Source organism: Hibiscus syriacus, unplaced genomic scaffold, assembly GCF_006381635.1.
Source record: "Hibiscus syriacus cultivar Baekdansim isolate YM2019G1 unplaced genomic scaffold, ASM638163v2 tig00110551_pilon, whole genome shotgun sequence".
In the NCBI taxonomy this organism is placed as follows: domain Eukaryota; kingdom Viridiplantae; phylum Streptophyta; class Magnoliopsida; order Malvales; family Malvaceae; genus Hibiscus; species Hibiscus syriacus.
The window spans coordinates 1,888,415-1,898,208 of NW_024062778.1; the positions used below are offsets into that span (position 1 = coordinate 1,888,415).

General features: G+C 33.5%; 1 long non-coding RNA gene across 1 annotated transcript; it reads left to right on the forward strand.

Moving 5' to 3' along the window:
* Positions 1-4,787: 4,787 nt before the first annotated feature.
* Positions 4,788-5,431, forward strand: LOC120131286. Its single transcript, XR_005516905.1, has 3 exons — positions 4,788-4,909; positions 5,081-5,143; positions 5,398-5,431. It is a non-coding gene; the product is annotated as an uncharacterized LOC120131286 (long non-coding RNA).
* The last annotated feature ends 4,363 nt before the right edge of the window (positions 5,432-9,794 follow it).

The window sequence follows — 9,794 nt, forward strand, 5'->3', positions numbered from 1 at the left end:
TCGACCTTTGGGTTAGGTAGGCCGAATACCTAAAATCATCTTTTTAAAATAATTTTAAGAAAAATCATTTTTCAAGACGAAAACTAGTATGCGTTTACCAAAGATTCGATTTGTTGGGTTCTGGAGTCGATTACGCGTGGGGAAGGATTAACACCCCGCAGTGCCCAAAATCTGGTACTAGATCGCTTATACGTTGTCGTAAATGGTGGAACTTATAAACGAATATGAAATTAAAATATGATCCATTTATTGAGCTTTGATTAATTTTTCTTCGAATTAATTAATTAGAGAAAATTCTTTAACTCGAAAAGAAATCTCAAAATTAGCAATCCTTCGTCGGAAAAGCTAACTCGACTATTTCTCATTCGTAAAGAATATTCTATCTTCGATAAAACGTGAATCGAGTACAAATTTAAAAAAATTGACATTTGCATAAAATGAAATAAATTGTTATTTAAAAACATACATGCCGTTGTTCGATTTAAATACAAAATGAATTAATTAAAAAATAAAGTTCATTGATTTCAAGTTCACATTTTGTTAAAATGTCGTATCGGATCGCACCTCTTCGACCAAGTGAAGCTTTCCACGCTCATTCTACAAATCGATGTTTTTGAAACTATTCGTATACCATATATTAGATAAAGAAACATAATGGAAATAAATACAAATATAAATATGCGTAATAAATATTTACAATAAATAAAATTAAGCATATTTAATTACACATGGTACAAATAAAAACATAACATAAAAAATGTACATACATAGAGGATTGACATAAATACAAATCAATTTTACAATAACCAAATATAATGATAAAAAAGTAAATATTTATATTTACAAGGACTAGAATGGGAAAAACAGAAACTTAAAGAACCTAAATAGCAAAAAATAGAACCTAAAGGACCAAAATTGCAAAAAGCATAAACTTAAGGACTAAAACAAATAATAAAGGACAAAATTGCAAAAAGCATAAACTTAAGGACTAAAACAAATAAAATAGAAACCTAGAGTTAAAGGACTAAAATTGAAATTACAAAAATTTAAGGGGTTAAAATAACCAAAACAGAAACTTTAGGGGCCTAAACAGTAATAATAGAAATTTAAAGGACAAAAATACAAATAAAGAAACTAAAGGGGCTAAAATAGCAAATACAGACATTTGAAGGGTTCAAACTGAAAAATAGAAATTTAAAGGACCTAATCAGCAAATATAAACATACCAGAGCCCTAATCTACATTTTAAGCAAACTCAGACACTAGGAATGAAAATAACCCAACAATGAAACTTAGGACTAAAATGCAATAAATCCAAAAAGATGAAGGCCGATTATAATTAACCCAATAATACATTAATGTAGAAAATAAGTATTGAAATGAAATATTTGAAACTATCTCAACCAAAATCAAATACCAACAAGAATGGTATATTACATAAAATAGTGACAAAATAAAAATTGAAACGTAAGATCTCAAATTAAAAAGTCACAGTTCATTAATGGCTAGAATAAAGTTGTTACAAATAAAGAGGACCTGAAAAACTATTATCCCCTAAAGAAATAAAAAACACGGGTGAGATATTACAAAAGATCAAGGACTAAAGATGATATTAGCCTTTTTCTACAAAACAGCATACCCTCCCCTCTCTTAAACGACGACGTTTCATGCATTATGATATAAACCTGTTTAGGGTTTCAAACACCCCATTCTCAGCCGTTTACGAAAACACAAGGAGGAAAGTTATTCAAACTCTCTCCAGCCGTAACCATGGTACACTACCCGAGCACCATACGTGGCAACCCAAAGCCTCGGCCACCGTGAATCGATGGCAACCAAATCAAATACCAACAAGAATGGTATATTACATAAAATAGTGACAAAATAAAAATTGAAACGTAAGATCTCAAATTAAAAAGTCACAGTTCATTCCTGGCTAGAATAAAGTTGTTACAAATAAAGAGGACCTGAAAAACTATTATCCCCTAAAGAAATAAAAAACACGGGTGAGATATTACAAAAGATCAAGGACTAAAGATGATATTAGCCCTTTTTCTACAAAACATGCATACCCTCCCCTCTCTTAAACGACGACGTTTCATGCGTTATGATATAACCTGTTTAGGGTTTCAAAACACCCCATTCTCAGCCGTTTACGAAAACACAAGGAGGAAAGTTTATTCAAACTCTCTCCAGCCGTAACCATGGTACACTACCCCGAGCACCATACGTGGCAACCCAAAGCCTCGGCCACCATGAATCGATGGCCACGGGGACCCAAATACCAGAAAAGCTCCTACCGTCTCTCTTTTATTTTAAAACAACCCTCCATTACCAAACAATTGAAACCCCCATTTTTTAAAACCCTAGATCTAAGAAAAAGGGAAAATTATTTTTACCTTCGGTGATAAGCCCTTCAAACTTCGGTGAGACCACGACCACCAAATCTAAGGTAAGATTTCAGTTTCTCTCTCTTTTTCCTTTTTTTAATTTTTTTAATTTTTTTCTCTCTGAAACTCTTCGAAGCTCCCTCTCTCTCCGTTTGATTTTTTTCGAAAACCCGAATCCTCCCTCCTTTTGTTTTGATGCCTCCCCTTAATGTGATGGTTGAGGGGAAGAGGGTGTCATTACCCTATTGATTGATAGAATAGGATATGATTTGGCATTGTTATTATTTTTTATGGGGTTCTTCTGACTTTGAGTTGATTTTCGGTCACTGTAGATGAGTCGGCGGGAGCAGGCGGCCGCAACAGCAGGACTGGCATCGACGACATATATCATACCCCTAGGGTTAGGGTTTTAAAAACCCTAGGGGCCTGGGTCTGATCCGGGTCGAATGTTGGGCTGGTCGGATCGGTTCTGGCTTGTTGATTGGGTTGGGCTTCTGTACTGGGCTCTAGGATTGAACTTGTAATCTGGGTTAAATCCATTTGGGCTTTGTAATGGTGAGTTGAGGGCCTGTAAACAAAAAAATGTAAATTATAAAAAATAATTATAATAATAATCATAATAATAATAATAATAATAATAACAATAATTAAAATAAAATATAAAAGACCCGGACAAAAACGGGTGTCTACAATTATATAGTTGTGTTATAGTATTCATCTTGGATTGTAGATCAGGCAGGAACTATAAAACTGCACAGCTTTCTTAAACAAAATTTGAGAATTTAAGATTCTTCTATGGGGTATTTACTGGTGACTTTAAGAGATGGTAATGTAAATAACATTTTTTTCACTTTGCAGGGTAAATAAACCCTACTTGCGAATAGCTGCAGGGGATCTCTCAGTTCAATCAGCATGGTTCTTGGTGATATTTTTTGCAGTGACGGGCCTTCTGATTTCGGATACAACTTTGGCCCATTTATCACATCTCTTTACTCTCTTGGTCTTTTCCTGGGCACCATTTATTCTGTTCCCCCATTTAGAATGAAAAGATATCCTGTTGCGGCATTTCTCATAATTGCCACGGTACTTTTTTGTGAAGCACATTTTGTTTATTAACTTCATTCATTGACGGAACTATCAAGCTGACAACATGGATTGCCTAAAAGGCTAAAACTGATCACATATGAAGCGTGGACAAAAGATTCTACTTGATAGTAGAAAATGAAGCAACTCATTTTAGAAGTCAACATAGAGAAGTCTGTATCATCTTAGAATTGGTTGTAAAATGGAAAAGAAGGAAGTATGATCAGGTGACTGTACCAGCTTAGTACTCAGCTCATAATAGTTGTTTGGTTTTGTAATAATTACCATAACTTATATGGAAATGTCACTCTTTTGCATACATTGGCACCTTCATTTATTGCTGAACACATTTTTCATGTTTGTTTCTAAAGTCATAATGACATAAAATTTAAGAAATTATCATTTGCAGGTGCGGGGTTTCCTTCTCAATTTTGGAGTCTATTATGCCACGAGCTGCTCTTGGAGTTACATTTCAGTGGAGGCGGGTAACCACACTTTTTAGGCTTAACCTATTAATATTGGTCAATATTTCAGTGGAGTTGGGTGCCATTCATTACAGTCGATATGTATATCCTTGACCACAAGCAAATGAAAAAAGAAAAATGATCAATCACTTCTATTGTATTTCTATTTGAGTCTTTATAAAAGTAGGAGCTATTAGTTCATGAACTTGATCCCTGATCATCTATGAAGTGCCTCTGAGTTCCTTTTCATCATTGAGTGCAGTGGAACCTTTCTTGTACGTTCATCCATCTAATTACAACTCTCAAGATTGGCACTCACTTTTATAAACATACATCATTGACTTAGGTTTCATTTTGTATTTAGGAATTTCATTATCGTTGTATATTTGAAGTTTAACTTTATGAAAACGTGGTTGAAAACTGTTGAGAGAACTAAACATCTCCTTCACCTGTATTCTGTCTGCAGTGCACCTGTGGCATTTATCACTACTTTCGGGACATTGTTTGCGCTGGTTATTGCCATAACCAAAGATCTTCCAGATGTAGAAGGAGATCGCAAGTAAGTTATTGACCAATTTAACATATAATGTTTGTTTTGTTCTTTTCCAGTTGATATTGTTTGATATCAAGTTTCCCTACCCCCCAGTGGAGTTTCCTTCATGAGTTGTGAAATATTAATTGATTTTTGTATGTTTGTTCAAACTAGCTATTTTTCTTTATATTTCCTAAGCCTCGATTTCCTTCTTGCTTTGGAAGTTACTCCTCTTTGTTTGATTTTAAAACTATCCTACTTTTTTTGGTCACTGAAATTTGCTATATCAGTATCTGAGATCTGTTTGTACAATCATATACAAATTTCAAATATCCACATTAGCAACGAAGCTTGGCGTTAGAAATATTGCATTTCTTGGTTCCGGACTCCTACTGGTGAATCATGTTGCTGCTGTGTTGGCTGCAATATACGTGCCTCAGGTGAATGAGTAGCTCTCAAAATCAATCTTTATCATTCCCTAGTATTTGTGCCTGAATTCATTGCTTACTTAGTGTAGTTCATTGAAGTTGAGAATTTGTTTTGATTTCCTTACATCTATCTTCAAGGGAGATTATTAAAAATAGTAAATTCTTTAATTTCACATGTTAAAGGCTTTCAGGTGTGGTTTAATGATACCAGCTCATATCTTCTTGGGGCTATGCTTGATTTTCTAGGTCTGTCTCCTGGATTTACGACTTTTCCAAATATAATAATGACATGGAATCTATGATTCTTGATTATTTGCTTCCAGAAATGAAATTCTTGAAAGAATCTGTGTTTTAAACTTTAACAACAATTGCTCATTTATGAGAAACCTAATACCTGGTGTATTATTTTGACGTTGTAATGTTTGTTCAGCATGCACTGATTGTTGTTTCTTCCTCAAAGTTGGTCTCTGATGCAAAATTTTGTTTTAATATTGGTTCAGGCATGGGTGTTGGAACTAGCGAATTACACTAAGGTAATGTCTAACTTTATGCATTTGACATGCTATATACTTTGGTTGAATGAATTTTTCAATTTTGGCGATTACGGATGACCACATAGCAAATGTTTATCTAGACTGACAATCCTTCTGGCAGTTTTGGTGTGGATAAGGCCACCATTGGCTGTTACTTTGAATGAATGACAACACATTTGGTATGGACCTATCCGACTTCTTGTTTTTCTTAAAGTATCGGTGGCCAACACATTTGGACATGGTTATGGGGGCATGTGATGCAGAAACACCTTTAAGGGCCTTTTTTAGATAGCCATGTGAGGAAGTGATGGCAGCTAAAAACCCATATGGGTTTGATTTTGTCGAAGATCCTTTTGAAAAGCTTGTTGCTGATATCTTGCGTGGTTTTATCCCATGACATTGGTTAAACCCGTATCTTGCAACTTCATAACACTCCCTTATTTTTCTGCTTGTTTATAGTTTTCTTTTGGTTGTAAATATCTAAATCGTTAGGCTATAGGGGACTTTAGCTGTCTTCATCTAGTCATTTGTTATTTTCTAAATAAAATTCTCTAAATCCAGCTCATATCAGATTTGGTATCACTGTATCAAGTAGGTTGTTATTATCTATTCAGACACAGGGTGCTCGACCCAAAATAGTTGATACTAGATCCACCAATCATTCAAATGATCCTACCAACCAGCTCACAAATCCACCTACCAACCCCCCTGTGGACCCCTCTCCAGTATCTATTTCCTCATAGCTATCATCTATCGTTTCTAAATTAAAAATGTTGGATGCTTTGGTAGCTGAAGTAGTAGCCTTTAAAGCACAAGTAGCAGAAGTTGAAACAAACTCTCGATTTCGCGTTAAGGGTAAATGACCTGAGATAAGTTTGAGATCGAGGGAAATCCTTGAGAAAATGATGTCGAAGCGATGGCGGAAAGCCCATGGTGTCTGCAAAACCCAAGCACCACACTTTCACCAAAATTAAGTTTCCCAAATTTGAAGGGGATCTTGCTACTTTGGCCCTTATTTCATAGTCCCCAGAGCAAGGCCGATAACCTATGAATTGTTGTTGTTTTAAGGTCAATCTATTTACTCGCCTAGATAATATTTTTCCTTGTTGACTAATAAATCGACTAATTAAACTCATGTTTCTTTAATCAATTCGATCCCCTCGATTGAATCGGAGGCAAACGCCTACGAAAAGATCACTTGGATTTAAGAAAGATTGGATTTATCCATGATTTCTTTATTCCTTATTTCTAAAAAGAATCCTATTTCTAAAATCCTATTTTGATCGTATAAAATTCAAATTAAATTATAGAATGAATATAATAAACAGGATTTGATTTGTTTATTTTATTATTTATTTAAATATATAAATAAAATATGCGTTATATCTATAACTCTGACCATATTTTATGTTTCCCTTTTCACAAGTTCGCCCCATATTTTATGTTTCCTTGCTCCGTCCATCAAAGGGAACTCTGACCGATACCACACCTCTCTCTTTGCCTGTTAATGTTGATTGAGAGATGTTCGTTGCCTCGGAAGCTATTTTGGTCCACCATTGGCTCCATAATTCAGGACTCCCTACGCTTGAGTTGTTGGTACTGGGCGTCAATGTCCAATCAAAGAAGCCAGTTGTGAAGAATATGATCCAACTGTTGCTCAGTTTCCTACATTCCACCCTGAGGGCTAGGCAAATTTCTAGTAGGAATTCACTGATACAAAACCATGTTTAAGGACGTACTTTAGAAACCACGATAGAACGTAGTGGTAGCTAAACTAAAACACATGGGGTTTGACTTAGTTGAAAATCCTATTGAAAAGTTGATGATATCTCGGGTGGCTTTATCCCATTGAAACTAGTTAAACACATACAGGGTTTGACTTATTTTGGTTGTAAATAGCTGAATCCTTAGGCTTTAAACCGTCTAGGGATCTTTAACTTATTCTTCATCTAGTCATTTGTTATTTGAATTTGGGGGACTCGTCTTCTCCATACAAACTCCATTATTTCGTAATATTCTCTCTTCTTTCTTACTTGTCCTCGTCATTCTCTAAATCCATCTTCTATTAGCATGGCTCTCTGGAGACTTTCCTAATACATTGGAGAACTTCAAAAAAATGTGAACTCACATAGGTAAAAACTCACATTTTATAAATTGGAATCTTGCATACACTTCAACATATAAAGTTGATGGGTTTTGAAGGAAATACAATGAACATCTTTGAATCAAATTATGGATTTAATAAATATAATCATGTTTAGTTTCAGTTATACTGAAAACACTACTACTTGTTTCGATACTCCATCAGTTCTGTCATTTTCTTCACTCTAGTCTAGTCCCTATGTCTCTTCCTGTTAGTGTTTACATTGGCTGATTCTTAGGAAAACAATAATATGATCCCCTAAGTGCACCGGATGCACTTTGGTTAAACTTTTTTGAATTATCGGATGATCATGCCTGCATGACTACATCCATATGTTTGGCAACCTATGGCAGCAAACAGTCTATTGATCTAATTCAGCTCTCTTATATTTTCATTGTTAACTGCTTGATGTTTGAACATTCTAAAGTTGTGACCGGTGTTTGTAAGCTTCATTTGTGAGGTTTTTCCATGATGCCAACAGGGAGCGTGAGAATTTGGTCATCCCTGATATTATATTTGATTGAAATTTTGCAGGAAGCAACCTCGGGGTTCTATCGCTTCATATGGAATCTTTTCAACGCGGAGTATGCGATCTTCCCTTTCGTGTAGAAACCTAATCTTAACTCTTCATGGTTTTGTTTCCCAGATTTTCATTTTTTTCACAGAGGGAGGGTAGTTATGTAAATATCTACATGATATTTCCATCTAATGTTCATTGCCTCTTTTAACTGCACCATTTTGAATAGGCTCTTTGCTAATAATTTATTTATTTTTAAAGTTTGATCTTAGTTATTATCCCTGCCTTGAGTGTTGTACATGTTGCATACATGCTCATGATGATTATATGAGTGTTCAAATTAAGTATGATCAGTTTAATGTATAATACCATAGGTGAATTTTGATGTAAACTATCAGAATTCAGAAATGAAAAGTAAGTGGAGGATTTTCTTCAATCTCATTCTTTTAACTTAACTTTTGCTGTAAACATGTTCCAAACAAAGGGAATTTTTGTAAATAATTATTTCCTTTTATTTTACATAATGCATTGAAATTATTTTATTCGGGGATGGACACAAGATTTTATGTTAGGGGTTTATCAATAGAAAATACACATAAAAAATCTAAAATATAGAAGAATTTAAAAATTTCAGGTGGACGACTGTCCCCGTTCGTCTTTTCTTGATCCATCCTTGATTCTATTGGTAGTAGACCTAACAAACTCTTTTTTATGAAGTCAATGCCTTTAAAATTTGGTACATGTAAATAAATAGTGGACATATCCCGAAGAAGGTCGCAAGTAATTATTACCTTTTGAAAATTTTAAATTATCATATATATTTTAGATTTTTTTGTATTTTTTATTGATAATTTATTTGCATATGTAAACTTGCTTTTCCTAAAGCGTGTATATATATATATATATATATATATATATATATATATATATATATATATATATATATATATATCTAGAGACAAACTTATAAAATTTTAGAGGAGTTAATTGTATCACATGTCTTCAAATTATGATCCTTATTCTAAATTAGTCTCTAAATATTTAAGCATTTAATTTTATCCTTAAATTATAACTTTCATTCTAAATTAGTATTCAAACTTTTGAATATTTCAATTTCATCTCTAAACTACAATTTTCATTCTAAATTAGTCCCTAAACTTGTAAACATTTCAATTCCATCCAAAACTAATGTATATACTAATCACATCCCACATTAATAAAATCATTAGGTCAAGTTATATTATATATATTTTTAAAAAAAACTTTAAGTCAAACTGTGATTGAAATTAATTTCATATTTGAATGGATTTGGGGATTAAATTAGAAGATACAAAAGTTTAGGGGATAATTTAAAATGATGGTCATAGTTTGGGGATGAAATTTGAATACTCAAAATTTTAAGGATTAATTTAGAATGATAGTTATAATTTGAGGATAAAATTTAAATATTAAAAAATTTAAAGATCAATTTAAAAAAGGATCATAGTTTCAAGTCATATTATGCAATTAACTCGTTTTAGGGTGATAAAACCTACTATTATCAGGTTAACATCCAATCCTATTCAACCGCTCTGTCTTCTTCTATATTATATATAAAAGACTCCAAAACCTAGGCGACTCACCATAATTATCTTTCACAACCCGTTCGCAGCTACTACCCAGCGACTCACCTCTAAGATCCAGGTAATCTTTTTTTTATTTTCG